The sequence below is a fragment of the Heterodontus francisci genome, chromosome 9 (assembly GCF_036365525.1).
Source record: "Heterodontus francisci isolate sHetFra1 chromosome 9, sHetFra1.hap1, whole genome shotgun sequence".
NCBI lineage: Eukaryota > Metazoa > Chordata > Chondrichthyes > Heterodontiformes > Heterodontidae > Heterodontus > Heterodontus francisci.
In genome coordinates, this window is record NC_090379.1 from 35,133,254 (window position 1) to 35,153,485 (window position 20,232).

General features: G+C 43.1%; 1 protein-coding gene across 1 annotated transcript in view; it reads left to right on the forward strand.

Moving 5' to 3' along the window:
* kcnh5b (potassium voltage-gated channel, subfamily H (eag-related), member 5b) overlaps window positions 1-20,232 on the forward strand; it is a 349,527-nt gene that overhangs the window by 258,055 nt on the left and 71,240 nt on the right. The window lies entirely within an intron of this gene.

A 20,232-nucleotide genomic window follows, 5' to 3' on the forward strand; every position in this document is an offset into this window, starting at 1 on the left:
TGAATTTTTCTAAGTGCCCTGCTATAATGTCTTTATTAATAGCTTCCAACATTTTCCCTATGACAGATGTTAGGCTAACTGGCCTGTAGTTTTCAACTTTCTGTCTCCCTTTTTGAATAAAGGAGTTACAGTGGCTATTTTCCAATTTAATGGACCCTTCCCCGAATCTTGGAGAATTTTGGAGAATTAAAACCAATGCATCAACTATCTCACTAGCCACTTCTTTTAAGACCCCAGGATGAAGTCCATCAGGACCTGGGGACTTGTCAGCCCGCGGCTCCAACAATTTGCTCAGTACCACTTCCCTGGTGATTGTAATTTTCTTGAGTTCCTCCCTCCCTTCCATTTCCTGATTTACAGCTATTTCTGAGATGTTACTTGTCTCCTCTATGGTGAAGTCCGATGCAAAATACCTGTTTAATTCATCTGCCATCGCCTTATTTTCCATTATTAATTCCCCAGACTCACTTTTTTTTATATCCTGTTAAACCTTCTGACTTGCCACCCATCTTTACATCATTATATGCTTTTCCTTTAAGTTTGATATTATCTTTAACTTTTTTAGTTAACCAGGGTTGGTGGGTCCTCCCCTTGGAATTTTTCTTTTTTGTTGGAATGTATCTATTCTGTGTTTTCTGAAATATCCCCTTAAATGTCTGCCACTGCATCTCTATTTACCTATCCCTTAACCTAATTTGCCAGTTCACTTTAGCTAGCTCTGCTTTCACGCCGTCAGAATTACCCTTATGAAGTTTAAAATACTAGTCTTGGACCCATTCTTCTCTCCCTTAAACTGAATGTAAAATTCAATCATATTATGATCGCTGCTGCCTCAGTGTGCCTTCACTATGAGGTCATTAATTAATCCTATCTCGTTGCACAATACCAAGGCTAGTAAAGCCTGCTCTCTGGTTGGCTCCAGAACGTGCTGTTCTAAGAAATTGTCCTGAAAACATTCTGTGAACTCCTAATCGAGGTTCCTTTGACCATCTGATTTTTCCAGTCTATATGTAGGTTACAATTCCCCATGATTATCACGGGACCTTTATGACAAGCTCCCATTATTTCTTCCTTTATACCCCACTGTACCGTGTGGGGTTACTGTTAGGGGGCCTGTACACCACTCCCACAATGAACTCTTGCCTTTATCATTTCTCATCTCGACCTAAACCACTTCTACATCCTGGTTTCCTGAACTTTAGGTCATCCCTCTCTATTGTGCTAATACCATCATTATTTGATAGAGCCACCTCTCCACCTTTTCCTAGCTTCCTGTCCTTCCTAAATGTCATGTATCCTTCAATATTCAGGTCCCAATCAATGTCATCCTGCCGCCATGTCTCTGTAATGGCTATCAGATTGTACTTATTTCTATTTGCGCTATCATCTGTTTTGTTTTGAATGCTATGTGTATTCAGATACAGAGCCTTTAGTTGTATCCTTTTATTATTTTTGTAACCTCTAACCTTATCTGCTGATTTAGATTTGTATTCTCTGTCCCTTCCTGTCATGGTCTTTTTTACATTTTGCATATTAATAACTTTCTCTCTTGCCTTGTCTCTACTCTTTGATTTACCACATCTTCCCAAATTTGATCCCTTGCCCCCCACTATTTGGTTTAGTTTAAAACCCTCTCTACTTCCCTAGTTATGCGACTTGCTAGAACACTGGTCCGAGCATGGTTCAGGTGTAGACGGTTCCAACGGTACAGCCCCCACTTTTCCCAGTACTGGTGCCAGTGCCCCACGAACCGGAACCCTCTTCTATCACACCAGTCTTTGAGCCACATATTAATTTCTCTAATCTTATTTGCCCTACTCTAATTTGCATGTGGCTCAGGTAATAATCCAGAGATTATTACCTTTTGAGTTTTAGCTTCTTAATTTGGTGCCCAGCTCCTCATACTGATTATGTAGATCTCTTTCCTTGTCCTGCCTATGTCATTGGTACCCACTTGGACCACAACAACTGGATCCTCCCCCTTCCTCTGTAAGTTCCCCTCCAGCTCTGAGCAGATGTCCCGAACCCTGGCACCGGGCAGACAACACAATAAAGATGGCAAGGTAGGTGATGTATTGCAGCTGCAAAATGTGGGAGCTGGAGGACACCAGTGTGATTCACGGCATATATGTCTGCAGTAAATGTTTGCAGCTCGAAGAGCTTCGGCTTAGAGTCAGTGAGCTGGGGGATGAGCTACAAACACTGTGATGCACCAGTTACCTGGATGCTTTGTTCCAGAAGGCAGTCACAACCCATAGGATAGGGTCTTCTGAGTTGGTCAGTGGTCAGACACAGGGGTGTGTGACTGCGAGTGGGGCTCTTGGCCACAGAGAACTGTGTCTATCCCCCTGCCTATGCTGTCCCCTATGACCACTACATTCCTATTAACTCCCCCCACTTGAATGGCTTCCTGCACCATGGTGCCATGGTCAGTTTGCTCATCTACCCTGCAGCCCTCACTCTCGTCCGTACAAGCTGAAAGAACCTCAAACCTGTTTGACAATTGCAAGGGCTGAGGCTCCTCTACTTCTGCCTTCTCAGTCTCCTTACCTGCCTCACTCGCAGTCAACTTCAAGAACAAAATGAAACTGGGAATTCAAGTGCAGCAAATAAGAGTTAATGGATTTTAGGATCTCCAGTGACTTTCTGTGCAAAACTGAAGCATTTTTGAAAATTCAATGAATTCTGCCACAACTACTGAGCACAATCACATTCAAAAAGAAAACTCTGAAAATAACAGAAGCTTTTAAAAATAGGGCCATTTAATTATAGCGGAGGGTTAGAACTTTACCAAAAACGTTGGCCCCAGAAATTGCTGGAGCAGGGCATTGCATGATATGCCTCAATAATTAGATGTTTTCCTCACCCTTCAGCTTGCAAAATGTTTATACCACAAATATTTGGAAATGTGAGCAGATATCGGTGCAGTGAGGGCAACAGGGCACCTGGGACTTTGCTGAACAAGGGGACAAACAGATAGCAGAATGACAGAGAAGGAATTAGGGTGAGTTAGAGTCAAATTAAGTGCAGCAAGGGAAAGAAAGATTGGATTAAGAGAGAGGGGAAAAAGGCAGAAAAGTAAAAACATTAAAAAATTTACAGTGTAACATTTTTAAAATCTCTAAGAACAATTCACGACATGAAGGAATGAGATTGAAGAGTTTAAATTGTTCTTTTTCTGGGCCAAGAGGTTGATTGGCATTACATTAACATTTATCTTATAAAAGGGTACTTACATTGTCAATTACTGGCCCTAACTTTCTGTGGCTTAAGAGAGAGAAAAAATAGACAGAAAGGAAGCAATACTTCTTTTTTTAATTCAATTTTTAAAATCTCTTTGAACAATTTACTATCTTCAGAAATGATATTCCACAGTTTCATTGTTCCCTTTTTGTGCCAGAGAGGTTGCATGGCATTGCAGGAATCTTGTTCTTAAAAGGGTCCTTACACTGCCCAACTCTAAGAACTGGATTTTTAACCTCCCCAGGGACGGGAACAAAGGCAGGCAGGTGCAGAATTTCATGCCGCCAGCCTGTGTGCTGGTTTCCTGACTCCATCCCGCCTTTTTCCTAGAGGCAGGATGGGGGTGGGGGTCAGCAGGGCTACCTGCCTGCAAGTGGCGGGTAGCCAATTGACCCACTTAAAGGAATATTAAGGCTGTTAATAGAGGCTGACTGGGATTTTCCGGACGGCCTCCAGGTCCCCCAAGGCGGCAGAGGACAGTACAGCTGCCTGGAGGAAGCCTCCTGGTGGCAGACTGGGGGCCAGTGCTCCAGGCCGGCTGAAAGGCCCCCCCCATCCTTCACCAGCCTGTGTACAGCAGCAGATGCAGGTTGCTGTGTGGAGAGGCTCCATCCCTACAGTGGTTGCCCGGCAGCGAAGGTCATTTCTTATTTTACATGTGAAAACGGTGGAGACAGCGCACCTCCATTTTGGGGCACCCTCTCTCTCACTTACATGTAAGAGCTCAGTTTGGGTTCTGCCAGGGTCAAACATGGACAAAAGAGCTGAACTGAGGTGAGAGTGACTTTCCTTGACATCAAGGCAGCATTTGACTGAGTATGGCATTAAGGAGCCCTAGCAAAAATGGAGCCAATGGGAACCAGGGGGTGAAACTCTCTGCTGGTTGGAGTCGTATTCTAGCACAAAGGAAGATGGTTGTAGTTGTTGAAGGTCAATCATCTCAGTTTCAGGACATCACAGCAGGAGTTCCTCAGGGTAGTGTCCTAGGCCCAACCATCTTCAACTGCTTCATCAAATGACCTTCCTTCAATCACAAGATCAGAAGTGGGGATATTCGCTGATGATTGCACAATGTTCAGCACCATTCTTGGGATTACACCCTGTGCCACATGCCAGTGAGGCTAGAAATAGGAAGATAGTGCAGCTAAACATGTGGCTGAACAGCTGGTGTAGGAGGGAGGGTTTCAGATATCTGGATCATTGGGACAGGTGGGACCTGTACAAGAAGGACGGGTTGCATCTAAACTGGAGGGGCACAAATATCCTGGCTGCGAGGTTTGCTAGCGTCACTTGGGAGGGTTTAAACTAGTGTGGCAGGGGGGTGGGAACCAGAGCAGTAGGACAGCAGGTGAAATAAATGAGGGGGAACTAGTGAATAAGGACAGTAAGACGAAGAGGAAGAGCAGGCAGGGAGATGTTGCGGAGCACAGTGGGACTGGTGGTCTGAAGTGCATTTGTTTCAATGCGAGAAGTATAACAGGTAAGGCAGATGAACTTAGAGCTTGGATTTGTACTTGGAACTATGATGTTGTTGCGATTAAAGAGACTTGGTTGAGGGAAGGACAGGATTGGCAGCTAAATGTTCCAGGATTTAGAAGCTTCAGGCAGGATAGAGGGGGATGTAAAAGGGGTGAGGGAGTTGCATTACTGGTTAAGAAGAATATCACAGCTGTACTGCAGGAGGACACCTCGGAGGGTCATGCAGCGAGGCAATATGGCTGGAGCTCAGGAATAGGAAGGGTGCAGTCACGATGTTGGGGGTTTACTACAGGCCTCCCAACAGCCAGCGGGAGGTAGAGAAGCAGATATGTAGACAGATTTTGTAAAGGTAACAAGGTTGTAGTGGTGGGTGATTTTAACTTTCCCTATATTGACTGGGACTCACTTAGTGCTAGAGGCTTGGATGGGGCAGAATTTGTAAGGAGCATCCAGGAGGGCTTCTTGAAACAATATGTAGATAGTCCAACTAGGGATGGGGCCGTACTGGACCTGGTATTGGGGAATGAGCCCGGCCAGGTGGTCGAAGTTTCAGTAGGGGAGCATTTCGGGAACAGTGACCATAACTCCGTACGTTTTAAGGTACTTGTGGATAAGGATAAGAGTAGTCCTCGGGTGAAGGTGCTAAATTGGGGGAAGGATAATTATAACAATATTAGGGAGGAGCTGAAGAATTTAGATTGGGGGCGGCTGTTTGAGGGTAAATCAACATCTGACGTGGGAGTCTTTCAAACGTCAGTTGATTAGAATCCAGGACCGGCATGTTCCTGTGAGGAAGAAGGATAAGTTTGGCAAGTTTCGGGAACCTTGGATAACGCAGGATATTGTGAGCCTCGTCAAAAAGAAAAAGGAAGCATTCATAAGGGCTGGAAGGCTGGGAACAGATGAGACCCTTGAGGAATATAAAGACAGGAGGAAGGAACTTAAGCAAGGAGTCAGGAGGGCTAAAAGAGGTCATGAAAAGTCATTGGCAAACAGGATTAAGGAGAATCCCAAGGCTTTTTATACGTATATAAAGAGCAAGAGGGTAGCCAGGGAAAGGGTTGGCCCACTCAAGGACAGAGGAGGGAATCTATGTGTGGAGCCAGAGGAAATGGGCAAGGTACTAAATGAGTACTTTGCATCCGTATTCACCAAAGGGAAAGACTTGGTGGATGATGAGTCTAGGGAAGGGAGTGTAGATAGTCTGGGTCATGTCATTATCAAAAAGGAGGAGGTGTTGGGCGTCTTGCAAAGCATTAAGGTAGATAAGTCCCCAGGGCCTGATGGGATCTACCCCAGAATACTGAGGGAGGCAAGGGAAGAAATTGCTGGGGCTTTGACAGAAATCTTTGTATCCTCATTGGCTACAGGTGAGGTCCCAGAGGACTGGAGAATAGCCAATGTTGTTCCTTTCTTTAAGAAGGGTAGCAAGGATAATCCAGGAAATTATAGGCCGGTGAGCCTTACGTCAGTGGTAGGGAAATTATTAGAGAGGATTCTTCGGGACAGGATTTACTCCCATTTGGAAACAAATGAACTTATTAGCGAGAGGCAGCATGGTTTTGTGAAGGGGAGGTCGTGTCTCACTAACTTGAGGAAGTGACAAAGATGATTGATGAAGGAAGGGCAGTGGATGTTGTCTATATGGACTTCAGTAAAGCCTTTGACAAGGTCCCTCATGGCAGACTGATACAAAAGGTGAAGTCACATGGGATCAGGGGTGAGCTGGCAAGATGGATACAGAACTGGCTTGGTCATAGAAGACAGAGGGTAGCAATGGAAGGGTGCTTTTCTGAATGGAGCAAGACCTAGACAATATCCAGGCTTGGACTGATAAGTGGCAAGTAACATTCATGCCACACAAGTGCCAGGCAATGACCATCTCCAATAAGAGAGAATCTAACCATCTCCCCTTGACAGTCAATGGCATGATGATCGCTGAATCCCCAACTATCAACATCCTGGGTGTTGCCATTGACCAGAAACTGAACTGGTGTAGCCATTTAAACTACCATGGATACAAGAGCAGGTCAGAGGCTACGAATCCTGCGGCGAGTAACTCACATCCTGACTCCCCAAATCCTGTCAACCATCTACGAGGCATAAGTCAGGAGTGTGATGGAATTCTCTCCACTTGACCGGATGGGTGCAACTCCAATAAGCTCGAGACCATCCAGGACAAAGCAGCCTGCTTGATTGGCACCCCATCCACAAATATTCACTCCCTCCACCACCAACGCACAGTGGCAGCAGTGTGTACCATCTACAAGGTGCACTGCAGCAATGCACCAAGGCTCCTTAGACAGCACCTTCCAAACCCGCGACCTCTACCACCTAGAAGGACAAGGGCAGCAGTTGCATGGGAACACCACCACCTGCTAGTTCCCTTCTGAGCCACACACCATCCTGACTTTTAACTATATCGCCATTCCTTCATTGTCACTGGGTCAAAATCCTGGAACTCCCTTCCTAACAGCACAGTAGGTGTACCTACCCCACATGGACTGCAGCGGTTCAAGAAGGCAGCTCACTACCACCTTCTTGAGAGCAGTTAGGGATGGGCAATAAATGGTGGCCTAGCTAGCGACGCCCAGATCCCAGGAACAAATAAAAGAAAAGCATCCTGTTGCTGCTTTCAAGCTGGATAGTCTCCTATTGACCCTCCAGCTTCGAGAGCCTGCCCAAGTCTGTAATTGGACAGTAAGCCTGCCCTCTGGCAACTAATTGGCCAAATCGGGGAAAATCACAAATGAGTGACTGGTCCCAGCACAGTTCAGGCTTCTAACCCCCATTTGAGCCTGACGGCAGGATCCTGAAACCCACAGGAAAATCCTGTCTAAGTTTCGGCGCCCAGTTTAATTGATAATTAATGCGAAAATGGAGCAATTTTGTGAAACTCAGGGAGATTGGCAGCAAGTTCCCGTTTTTGCAAGGCTAGCAGGAGAGCGGTCTAAATCTTCCAGCAACTTATGGTGATTCGGAAATCACAGGGTATCTCTTCCTCACTACAAATCGCTGAGTTATTTGCTCCCTAATAAATGGCATGCATGTTAAACTCACCAATATTATGTCAGAAAATTCTGGCCCATTGTATCTAATAGTTATAGATAGACAAATCATTGGTATTAATGAGTGAACACCAGTGTGCACAAGAATTTCATAGTTTTACAGTAGTTTTAATATATTTGGATAGTTGTAAGTTTCTATTAAAGATTTAAATATTTATGGAAGTTAATTTTTAAATTGAATTTCACAATATGAAATCAAGTTATCTTCTGGCTCATAAAATTAACCATTGTTGCAAGATTCAGAACAACTTCAGTCATGGTGGACATTCCTCACACTGAAAACAGTTACTAAAAATGATTAATAAATCTGAAAGGTTTTGATATTTAAAAATGAACCTTTTATTTCTGTTCGACGGAATTCTAGCAGATGTTGATGGCATGGCCCGCAGTCAGTCAAAGCTATGTCATGCAATGGTATTTTTTCCTGGGCATCTATTTAATAGAAGTAAAATTTGAGTTTTAGTTACAGTGTATTGCGGGAGTGTTGATATTTTGGCTGCAAATTCTATCATTTTCTGCATATGTAAATTATGGCACCAAAATGCCTCAGGCTTTTCAGTAGACCCCCTTCATAAACCTCATAGTAGGCCACCATAGAATTATACATATTTACAACAGGGAAGGAGCCATTTGACCATCATATCCATGCCAACTGACAAGCAGCCATCCAGCCAAATCCCACTTTCCAGCTCTTGGTCGATAGTCTTGTAGGTTACGGCACTTCAAGTGCATATCCAAGTACTTTATGAGTGTTTCTGCCTGTATCACCCTTTCCGGCAGTGAGTTCCAGATCCCCACCACCCTCTGGGTGAAAAATCTCTCCTTGAATCCCCTCTAAACCTTCTACCTCTTACCCTAAATCTATGCCCCCTCATTATGGATCCCTTAACTGAGGGGAATAGGGCTTTCCTAGCCATTCGATCGAGACCTCTCTTAATTTGCACACTTCAATTTGGTCTCCCCTCAGTCTCCTCTGTTCCAAGGGAAACAACCTCAGCCTACAATCTTTCCTCATAACGAAAATTCTCCAAACCAGGCAACATCCTCGTAAATCTCCTCTGTAACCTCTCTAGTGCAATCATATCTTTCCTATAGTGCGGTGCATGCAGTACTCCAGCTGCAGCCTAATTTGTGCTTTACACACTTCCAGCAATACCTCCCAGCTCTTATATATCTCGGCCAATAAAGGCAAGTATCCCATATGCCTTCTTGATCATCTTATCTACCTGTCCAGACACCTTAAGGGATCTGTGGACATGCACTCCAAGGTCCGTCTGTTCCTCTATACTTCTCCGTATCCTACCATTTATTGTGTAATGGCCATAAGGTTTGCTGGGACTTGGACACGCTTGGTCCTGGCTATATGCAGGAGCTTCTTCAGCACCTTGTTCTTTCTGTGCCTTAAACTTTCTATGATTCTATAGCCTGTGCCCACTCCTTATAATGCTAGGTGCTCAGAAGTGATGGCAAGGTTTCCCAAGGCTGGGATGTCTCATGTCCTTCCTTGGGATGTGCTACCCTGTGGTTCATCAGCCTGTATGCCCAGAAAGAGGAGCTCTCGCTTCATGGATGGTGTCAATGGAGCTGACATTGGACCTCTAAAGAGATCGGCTAGTTTAATTTTAATTAGTTTTATTAAAAGAGTGGTTCCGATGCCAAAGAGCATGCTGAGGCCAGAGTCAAGCATTTCTGGAGGGGAGGAGTGGAGGAAAAACTCCAATCGCCCACCACACCTGGTGAGCAATACTGCAACTTATGGCCTCCGGCGCAGGTAGATATCCAGGTTGTGAAATGTGGGAACACTGGGAGAGGGGTGGGCAGGGGTGGGGCATAACGGGCGAGGGCAGTGGTGGTGAGGTGCATGGTGATTGGGAGCAGTTGACAAGGGGTGAATCAGACGATACACTATTTTATGCTCTGGAATGTATAATATATTAATGGTAGAGTGCTGGAGAAATGTTAGTGATATTTCAGGCTCCAAGAGGGGCTTCAGAGTGTGGAATACTGGAGGGATGATAAGTGGAGTAATAATAGGAGGGTGAACTCAGGGTTTGGCTGCACTGCCATCTCAAGGTTGTGATGTAGTAATGTTGGATAGTGAGTTTTGGAAGAGGGGCTTTGGGGTGCCACTTTCAAAAACATGGCTGATCCACACTGAGGAAATTGCATGGATTCTCAGCTCATGGGAGTGCAAGCAACTGGAGGGAGCTCATGGTGTGTACATACACACAGGGGGCTGGTGATTGGGGATGGAGTACATGTTCATATTCAGGCAGGCCTGGTTTCTGTGCTGTGGTTTGGTGGTGACTGGATGTGATTTCTTGAAAGATTTTTCCTCTCAATGAATTGGGAAACCTGTATTATTAAAAATGGATACTGCATTCAAAACTCTGCAGATGCTGGAAATCTAAAATAGAACAGAAAATGCTCAGCAGGCCAGGCAGCATCTGTGGCGAGAGAGAGAGGACAGTTAATGTTTCAGGGCAATGGCCTTACAAGTGTTGGCAAAGTTACGAGTGAGGAATGCAAATTACTATCAGAAAGAGATAGTTAATGAGTCTAATAGGCTTTAAACGAGTTTGTTATAGAAAGCTGTAAGGAGGTGTAAACAGCTGGCTGATATATAAAATATACACATATTTAATAAAAACTGCAGAGGCTAGGAATCTGAAACAAAAAACAGTGAGTGCCAGAAGCACTCAAGTAGGTCAGTCAGAAGAAAACAGATGAATTAACATTTCAGGTGGTGGATGCTTGGTCAGAATTGTTGAATGTTACAGATGAACAGCATTTAAAAAGAAACAATAAAAAGGAAGGAGAGCAAAACACCCACATGCACGCACAAAAGATAAAACCATTTGTCAATTGCTTAACTGATAATTAAATGGCTCAACGCTTTTGTAATTCCCCACTGCCTTGGCTACTTATACATTCTGTCTCTCAAAAAGGTCTTTATTTTCTAATATTATGCCCCCTGTTGTTTCCCACACTTCACAGGTCCCTCAATTCCTTCTCGTTTCCATTTGCTCGGCTCCTTATTAAATATTGTTATATGCAATGTCTTCCATTTCTGATGAAGGATCTGAAATGTTGGGTTTGAGTTTAACCCCCCACTGCACCAACTCCCCCACCTCACCTCGCCCCCACACCCAGCGGGAATGATGCATGATAAGGATTAAAATCGGCCAAGTCCATTTATTGGCCCACATGGTGAATTGTAATTCAGCTGAGCCTCCCATTTTTAACTCTCGGATTTTGGAGACCTGCATGGGACCTACGATGACAGGGGTCCGTGGAGTGGCCAGAGAGGCCAAGTTGGGATTTCCACATGTCCAAGGTGGCTGTATTGTCACCCATATGCTGATAAAGGCCCTGACTGAAATGCCCTTAGTTTCATCACCAGGAAGTCTTTTCATTCTGTGAATGTGCAGCTTATGAGTGATGTCAGCCACGTCATTCTGTATGTGACTGCTCCCTAACCTGGACACTGTCATGCTTCATTTATTCTCCAACAACCGGCATTGTTCAGGCAGGGTAGCTGCTTGGACAGCATGGTTACACTCTCATCTGGTGAATGAGAGGAACATTGAGCTCTTATGAACTACAAGTCTCACTTCCATTGTATGGATCGGTCAGGGCAGCCCTATATTGTAAAGGGTGGCGAGCTATATTGCCATGCTGTATTCTGCTTTGAAGTTAGGAAGGATTGGACTTTCCATCCCCAGAAGATGAAGATGAAGAAGGTGGAGACCATCAATCCCCTGATCATGATGCAGGGACCCCAGTAAAAGAAGTGACAGTACAACATAACCTGCTGCTAGAAATGTATAACAGTCGGCATGAAATTATCAACAACTCTTTCCAATAGAATGGATGTATCGCATCTTCAGAAACCATTAAGCAGGCAATCAGAATTTGCATTCTTTATAGATTAGTCAACATTGCAATACATTTTATATCCCTTTGGGGAAAGGACTTTTGCAAATTTTCCTCACCAAAGACAGAGAGAACTGCTGTTTACTCGATTAAGAGTTTCCATGGCTCTTCCACTGAAGTTATGGTGGGTAAATGGGAGAATGCCTGCAAAAAGTCACCCCGTGTATTTTCAATCTTAGCCTTCCAACATTTCCTGAACCTTAGGCTATTTAAGATATTCCAACACTGTTAGCCTAATCATTGGAGGCATTTCCTTATAATTCTAATTTCTGTCATTACTCCTTCTATTTCCATAACCTTATTTTTGTTCCAAAAGTCACAAATGAGAGGACAGTTTGATTTCAGAGAAAGTTTTGAGGGAATAAATAATTGAAAGACCAAATATGCTTCTTAATTGTTCTCCTAGCATAGCTTCAAAAGGCTTGCAACCATCACTGTAATGAAGCACTATACTTTTCTCTAATGTCATTTTAGCATTCCTAATACTGAATTTAGTTATCCACAGATTTTTTAATACTTGCCCCTATTCTCTTCACGGTTGAACCTTTTTTACAGAGTGAAATACCATCTTTAGGTTATTTTCTCTATTTAGCCATTGAAACTTCAGTTTACCTTGAACCCTCATTTTTTTCCTAGGAACATACAAGGCTTCTTTGTCCTGCAGCATCAAATTAAAACTAATTCATTTTCTTCTGGATCACAGTTATTACTGTCCAATGCACTTACCCTAAAAGCTATCATAAGAGAAAATTCAGCCATCCTGAAATTAGGCTCTAATAAAAAATTATCAGTCGTATTATTTTGCCTTAGTGGCTGCAATCTAACAATTACTATTGCATAGGTACTTCTCCCACTTATAGATCAGAAAATGTCATGAGCTCACTACTAAACATTAAATCAAATAAGTGTCACTTCTGGCGCTCACCTAATATATTGAATAAAGAGATAATCATTAGCAAAAACTATTTTAAGTATGAATTACATCTGAAATCTCCATGGAAACAAAGGTCTATAATCGCAGTGCTTAATTCTAATGCTTCTAATATTGGTATCAAAATATTTCAAAAATTCCATGTATACTGATGTGGTTGACCTATGTAAGCTATCAGGCATTTCTTATAATTGAAGTTAGTGAACATGTTACTATTATTATCAGCTTCCCGGCACTCATGGGACTTCATTATCAGCTACTGTATCTCAGTTCCAAGTAGTTTAAATGGCACTTACTCCGTTCTAAGCTGGTCTTTTAGTTGCTAACCTATTCAAGTAAACACCATCCTTCCTGAAAAGTATACCTTCCCCAGAAAATGTCCTCCAGTTATCTACAACAGTGGTTCTCAAACTGGGGTCCACAGATCCCCTGGGGGTTGGTAGAGACTTGCCGGTGGGGTGGGGGTGAGGGTCCACAAAATAATCTGAAGAGTAGTGAGTGACCACAGGAAATAGTCCAGATAGTGAATGAGTGGCGGGCTTGCTGTGAGACGGGAGCAGAGAGCAGCCGCCTCATGAAGAGAGGAGTGCGCTTGCAGGAACAGAGAGAACTATTGGAATGAAAGACATTCTCGCAGTACCTATACATCTCCGGACAGCTGTTTCTAAATGATATTCTGCATGCGTATGCCACTACCCACCCTCTATATTCCTCCAACTCCAGTTTACTTCCAGAATAAGCTCAGACGTTCCTTCTGCTCAGCAAACCGTGTAAGGGAGCAATGTTGTACTTCTTTCATGATTGTACTCCTCCATAATTCCCTGTGACCACTTGTCTTGCTCGAAGATTTACAATGTCTCCTGATTTCTGCTGACTTTGTGTTGAGCACTGGAACAGAATTCACTGAATTGATTTAAAGTGCCATTGAGCATAGTATAGCTAGCTTGCTAAATTTACCAGTTACTGTGTATATCAAATATTTTCATTGATCTGCTAACAAACATTTATGCTGTAGCTCAATCATATCTGTAAGTAAATACCAATTTTCTTAAAAGTAATATTAATACTCTCTTATATGCAGCACTTTCATAAGTAGGCCCCTCCGACGTTGGCTAAATACCAGCAAAGGTAGGAGGCAGCCCTTAGTGGGCCACTTAAGTGGCTCAGTTGGTCTCCCTGCAGACTTGCCATCTGCCTCCCAGCCCATCGGCATAGGCCCCTTAAAATTTTGCCCTACCTCTTGATCCAAGCTTTTGGATCCTAATATCTCCTTATGTGGCTCAGTGTCATATTTTGTTTAATAATGCTCCTGTGAAATGCCTTGGGACATTTTATTACATTAAAGGCATAATATTAACATTGGTTATTGTTGTTTTATCATTTGTACTAACATATAAAGTGATAACAGCCCCCTTACTTATCTGCATCTTAAACCTAACCCCAGGAAAATTCATAACTCCCTTACTGAAAGACTTTCCTCTGCAGTCTTGTCATTAATATATATTGCAGTGGAGATCCAACTAGCAAGGCTCAGTTACTTACCTTTCCTTCTTTCCTTCTGACTTCAATTGGTCTGTTTGAAGATTGTATCTTTTTGGATCAGTAAGTGGTGTTTGGGAGGACAGAGGATTAAATGTACTATTGTGAAGCTATAAACTGTTCTCAGAAAGCTGTGCATAGTTGTCTCAAAACAAGTAGTTATTAATATCATAGAAATGTGTGAATTAGTTGCAGCATTGGGAGGGGGAGGCAGTGAAGTAGCTGTAGGGCTGCTGAAGAAAATATCAAAATCAATCAAATATTTGAAACCTTCCATCTACTTTTGAAGTTTCGCAATTTCTGTTTCCAGAGAAGAAAGTTTGGAATGTTTTAACTTCCTTTTTCTCCAGTGGTACTCTGAAGGTAAATGTACTGAAAAAGGAGCCTTTCTTTCTACTCTGTGCTCATCAGAGTGGCCATAACTGAAGAGTAAGACCAGGCCTAGCCACTTCTGTTCCATGTCACTTGGCTGCTGCACGGTTGGTCTCAGCAACAATGGAAACTGAAGCCTTATGCACCAATCACTGATTGCAGCTCCAGATCTAAGTCCAAGTTCAGATGTCACTTCAGCCAGCACACTGAAGGTGCATGGTGATCAAGGTTGGGAATTAAATAGTCTAGGGTACTTGACATTCAGAAAATATAGGCAGAATGCAAAAGGAGTGTGGAGATTAGGAATAACAAGGGGCAGAAAACACTGGTGGGAGTATCTTACAGGCCCCCTAACAGCATCTATACTGCTGGATAGAGTGTTAATCAAGAAATAATAGCAGCTTGTAATGAAGGCGTTGCAATAATCATGGGGGGAGGTCTTTAATTTTCATAAAGACTGGACAAATCAAATTGACAAAGGTAGTCTAGAGGAAGAGTTCATGGAATGCATGAGGGACAGAGTCCTAGAACAATACATTGTGGAACAAACCAGGGTAAAATATTTGCTACTTGTGTGCCCATTGTGCTAGCCTATCTATGTACTGCTGTAGCCCATTGGTATCATCCTCACTGTCTGCCACACCTTCAAGTTTGTAATAGTTGGCAAATTTTGACATTTTACTCTGTATTCCAATATCCAAGCCATTTGGCAGTGGTTAGCACCACAGCCTCACAGCTCCAGGGACCTGGGTTCAATTCTGGGTACTGCCTGTGCGGAGTTTGCAAGTTCTCCCTGTGACCGCATGGGTTTTCGCCGGGTGCTCCGGTTTCCTCCCACCGCCAAAGACTTGCAGGTAATAGGTAAATTGGCCATTGTAAATTGCCCCTAGTGTAGGTAGGTGGTAGGGAATATGGGATTACTGTAGGGTTAGTAGAAATGGGTGTTCTTGGTCGGCACAGACTCGGTGGGCCGAAGGGCCTGTTTCAGTGCTGTATCTCTAAAAAAAAAAAGGCAGTGGTCCTAGCATTGTCCTTTAGCAATACCAAGGTCTACCATCCTCCATTATGAAAAGCAACCATTTACCACGACTCACTGTTCTGTCCTTAAGCCAATTTTTTATCCAGGCTAACATTGATCCTCCTATTCCATGAGTCTCAATTTTGGTAACCAGCCTTTTATGTGGTACTTTGTCAAGTGCTTTCTTAAAATCCATATAGACAACATCTCTTCATTAATGTTCTCTGTTACTTCATTAAAAAGTTCAATTAGCTTAGTCAAGCACGATCTGCCTTTTACAAGTCCGAGCTGGCTATCCTTAAATAACTCAAACCTCTTCAAGTGCCTGTTGATTTTTTTCCCTGATTATTGTTTCTACAACTTATTGATGTTAAATTGACCGGCCTCGGAATGTCCTTACACCCACTCTGGAATAAGGGTGAAACATGTGCCACTTTCCAATCCTCTGGCACCTCCTTCATATCTAGGGAAGATTGAGAATTATGACAAGCCCTTCCACTATCTCCGCTCCCACTTCCTTTAGCAACCTGGAATGCAAGCCATCCGGTCCAGGCGACTTATCCACTCTAAGCATAGCCAGCCTTTCCAGTACATCCGGCCTATCAAATTTCATCCCATCCATTACCTCTACCATCCCTGCTTCTACCAATATTTCGTCTGCACCCTCTTCCTTAGGAAATGCCAGTATAAAGTACTTACTAAACCTTACTCCGCATGTCTAAGCATATATCACCCTCTTTATCCCTAAAAGGATCTGCACTGCCTCTTAACAAAGGACTGCATTTTGTTCTCATCCCAATGGCTGGTTTTGTGGTGTGGGGGGGAGAATTGGGGCAGAATCGCCCGACACGGAACCCGCTGCCGGGGTTGCCCATTCCGATTCTCCTGGGGGTGGGATAGCCCGACAATGACCTTCCCACCCAGAGGCCAATTGAGGTCCTTAAGTGGCCGAATGATGCCCAATTAAGAGCCTCTTCCCGCTACCACTGGGATCACCAGTGGCTGGGGGAGCCTCCACCACATGGAGAGAATGCCTTGGAAATCAAGGCGCCCTCCCGGCGGGCTTGGGGGGTGGTCTTCTTTCATAGACAATTTGTGGCCCACGGAACAACTGTACCCCAAGGACCCCCCTCCCCCAGACCAAATGCACCCCCCCTGACAGCCCTCCTCGCCGGGGGCCTTCGGGACTGGCCCTGGTGACCTTGCCTCACCTTCCTCTTCTCCGGGGTTCCAGCTCTGGACCTGGCTCCGAGGTCTCTGCACTACCAGCAATGGCCACTGCTCCCGGTGGTGCTGCCAATACTGCTGAGCTGCTGGCAGCTCTTGTAGGTGGGATTCCTGTCCCGATTAAGTCTTTAAAGGGACAGGGATCACGCCTCCTTAAACACTGACCCCAAAGGACTGGAGGATCACTCCGGGGGTCTGAAGAAATGCAGAGGCAGGGTTCCCCCCAACTTCTTGGCCCGGTTCAGGAGCCCCGCCTCCTGCATAAAATCTAGCCCATGGTGTGTGTCCCTTAGCGGCCGAGACATGAGAAATTATAATGGGGAATGAGGAAATGGCAGAGACATTAAATAGATATTTTGTATGTCTTCACAGTAGAAGACAGAAAAAGCATACCAAAAATAGAAGTCTTGCTACAATGGTACAGGGCTTTGGTGAGGCCACACTTGTACTGTGTCCAGTTTTGGTCTCCTTATCTAAGTAAGAATATACTTACCTGACAGGCAGTGCAGGGTACATTCACTAGATTGATTCCTGGGATGACAGGTTTGTCCGATGATGAGAGTTTGAATAGAATGAGTTTATACTCTGGAGTTTAGAAGAATGAGAGGTGATCTCATTGAAACATAAGATTCTGAGAGGCCTTGACAGGGTAGCAGCTGAGAGGCTGTATTCCCTGGGGCGAGTGTGTAGAATTAAGGGGTATAGTCCCAGCATAAGGGATTGACCAGTTAGGACTGAGATGAGGAGGAATTTCTTCATTCAGAGGGTTGTGAATCTTTGGAACTCTCTACCCCAGAGGGTTGTCATTGAGTATATTCAAAGCTGAGATAGACAGATTTTTGGACTCTAGAGGAATCAAGGAATATGGGAATCAGGCGAGAAAGTGGAGTTGAGGTCAAAGATTAGCCATGGTCTTATTGACTGGCAGAGAAGGTTCGAGGGGCCATTTGGCCTACTCCTACTTCTGTATCTCATCTTCTAATGTTCTCTCTCTAGTGTTATCTTCTTTACCACTGTTTTAGCCATTTCTTCTCCATTCCCTGTAACATTCAAAGGTTTCACTTAAGCTCTTCACTATTGTCCAATCAAAGTTCAGTGTGAAATCCATAGGGGCTTAAATTAACTTTTCAGTTCCAAAGGTTCCGTAGTGTTCATAATCAAACATGGAAGTAATGGCTTCTTTGACTTTGCTAATCAGAGATTGCAACAAGTACATCGAAAATGAATCACCAAACAATTGCTGGATTAGGCGACTAGTTTATGAAATTATCAGCTTGTTAATGTAAGATGTGATGATATTTATTTACATTTTTGACACTCAAATATTTGATAACATAAACAGAACATTCAATGTTTTAAGGATTAGGTGTGATAAGGATTAACAGAACATTTTGTGCCGTGTTCATTAGCTAACACTACCCCTCTCACATGTAGAATCAGTTCCATATTGTTCATCTAAACAGCAAGCACCCTCTATGTTCTGTTAAACATTAATTATTACACTGGAAATTTTGATTAGTTGTACATGTTTGCAGTTTAATGCACTAGCGATCTATTTCATAGTTAACCATATACTATTGATGACTGCAAATTCTATATGTCCAGCATAACTACCAAAAATAAATAACTTATAAGCATTACATTTTTGTATTTTTTTCAAGTTACTGATTTCAGTGTGTCCCATCTTTAAAGCAGGTGCTAATATTTTTTCTTCTGGGTTGTCTGATTTCATGCCCTCGTAAAATTACGGGCATCAAAATTTAGAGTTTTCCTGTGCATTTTGTGCAGGCACGATGGGCCGAATGGCCTCCTTCTGTGTTGTACCATTCCATGATCCTATGATATGTTGATCTTTTGCATAATATGAGAAAAATGTCAGTACCTGGAAGAGTTCATAAAAGCAGCAAACTGTGAGCTTTAAAAATAAGTTATTTTATTTCTTTATAACAAGGTATCAACTGAATGTGTCTAAAATGTGAGGTTGATCTAGTTCTGACAGTTTCTGCAGCTACTGTCAACAGCTGCAGGAACAAGACTCAACGGCAGCACATCCATCATACAGGCTGAAAATAGTATTCTAATATACACTACTGTCAGCTTCCTATAAACTTCAGTTGTTTCAGAATGTGGTTATAATTTCAGTGCCCTCTGACCAGTAACTGTGCAGTCTCCCTTGATGCAGGCCATCATGTTCTGTAATCATGGTCTGACAGCAGCTCTTCTTATGCTGGCTGCGAACCCACTCCACTGCAGTAGACTCTATAGGTTAAACTACAAGCATAAACTGCCAGGTACACTCTCCCCCTGTACGTTACACTGGTCGAGACATTTTTTTTTTGATCCACAACAGATAATAGCTTTGAAAATCCTACAGCTGTTTATCATTCTTGTTTTCTTAGTAAAGGAATTGACTGTGGAATTTAGTTCACTTAAGTAATGTATTTGTGAGCAGTCTAAATTGTCAAAATATAAGATGAATGGTAATTTCAATTATTGAGGGGAGTGCAGAAACTAATGTGCCATTTGGCATGATGTATGATAGCTAACTGAAACAACTATGATTAAAGAAGTATTAAATAAGGTTAAGGTAGCAAACAAGTGAATCTGAACTACAAATGATAAAATAGTGAATTCATTGCTTTCTGAAGCTTTATTACCCAATTTCCCACAGAATTTGCATTGTATTTAAAATAGGCATTTAGCACTGTTATTTTGTTCAATTGAGTAAAATCCAACTACAGGCTGTCATTCACAAATCAATTACAAATATTTTGAACTTTTACATATACTCTGAGTTGCTGCCTCATCTTTATTGTTGACATTTGTTATTATTCAATATCTTCATTTAAATATATATGTTTTGATAACTCCTTTAAGCTTGCATGAAGGTCATACAAAGGTGAGGGATCTCAATGCTGGTGAGCAGAATACCTTTGTACCAATGACAAGAATTCTTAGGTCAGGCATGGCACAGAGAGAGTAAAGCATCATTTATCCTGTCGCAACTGTGAGTTTTAGTTCCAAATTTGGAAGATCACGCTCGTGCAATATTTCCACTCCCCGCATGAGACAAACAAATAACTTCTCTGAATGAAATTACCAATTTATGTGCTGTGCACCACTCCCACTAGGAATTGGATTGATACTGCCCCACTTCAAAGCATTGAGGAACAAGTGGGGAAAAGTGCAAGTAGTAAGAATAAATGAGTGATTGTACAGGAGTTTAAAGTCAGGGTGGTAAATAGATTGGCCTGGAGTTTGTGGTCAGAGGCAAAGTAAGGGCGCTCTCTGCTGACCATGGAAATAAGTCTCGCTGAGAGATCTAGCGATCTCTCTAGTGAGAATTGCATCTCTATTGCCATGCAGTGGTACTGCAACTGATTGTAGTGTTCTTTACTGGGCATTTGCAGCTTGGAGCT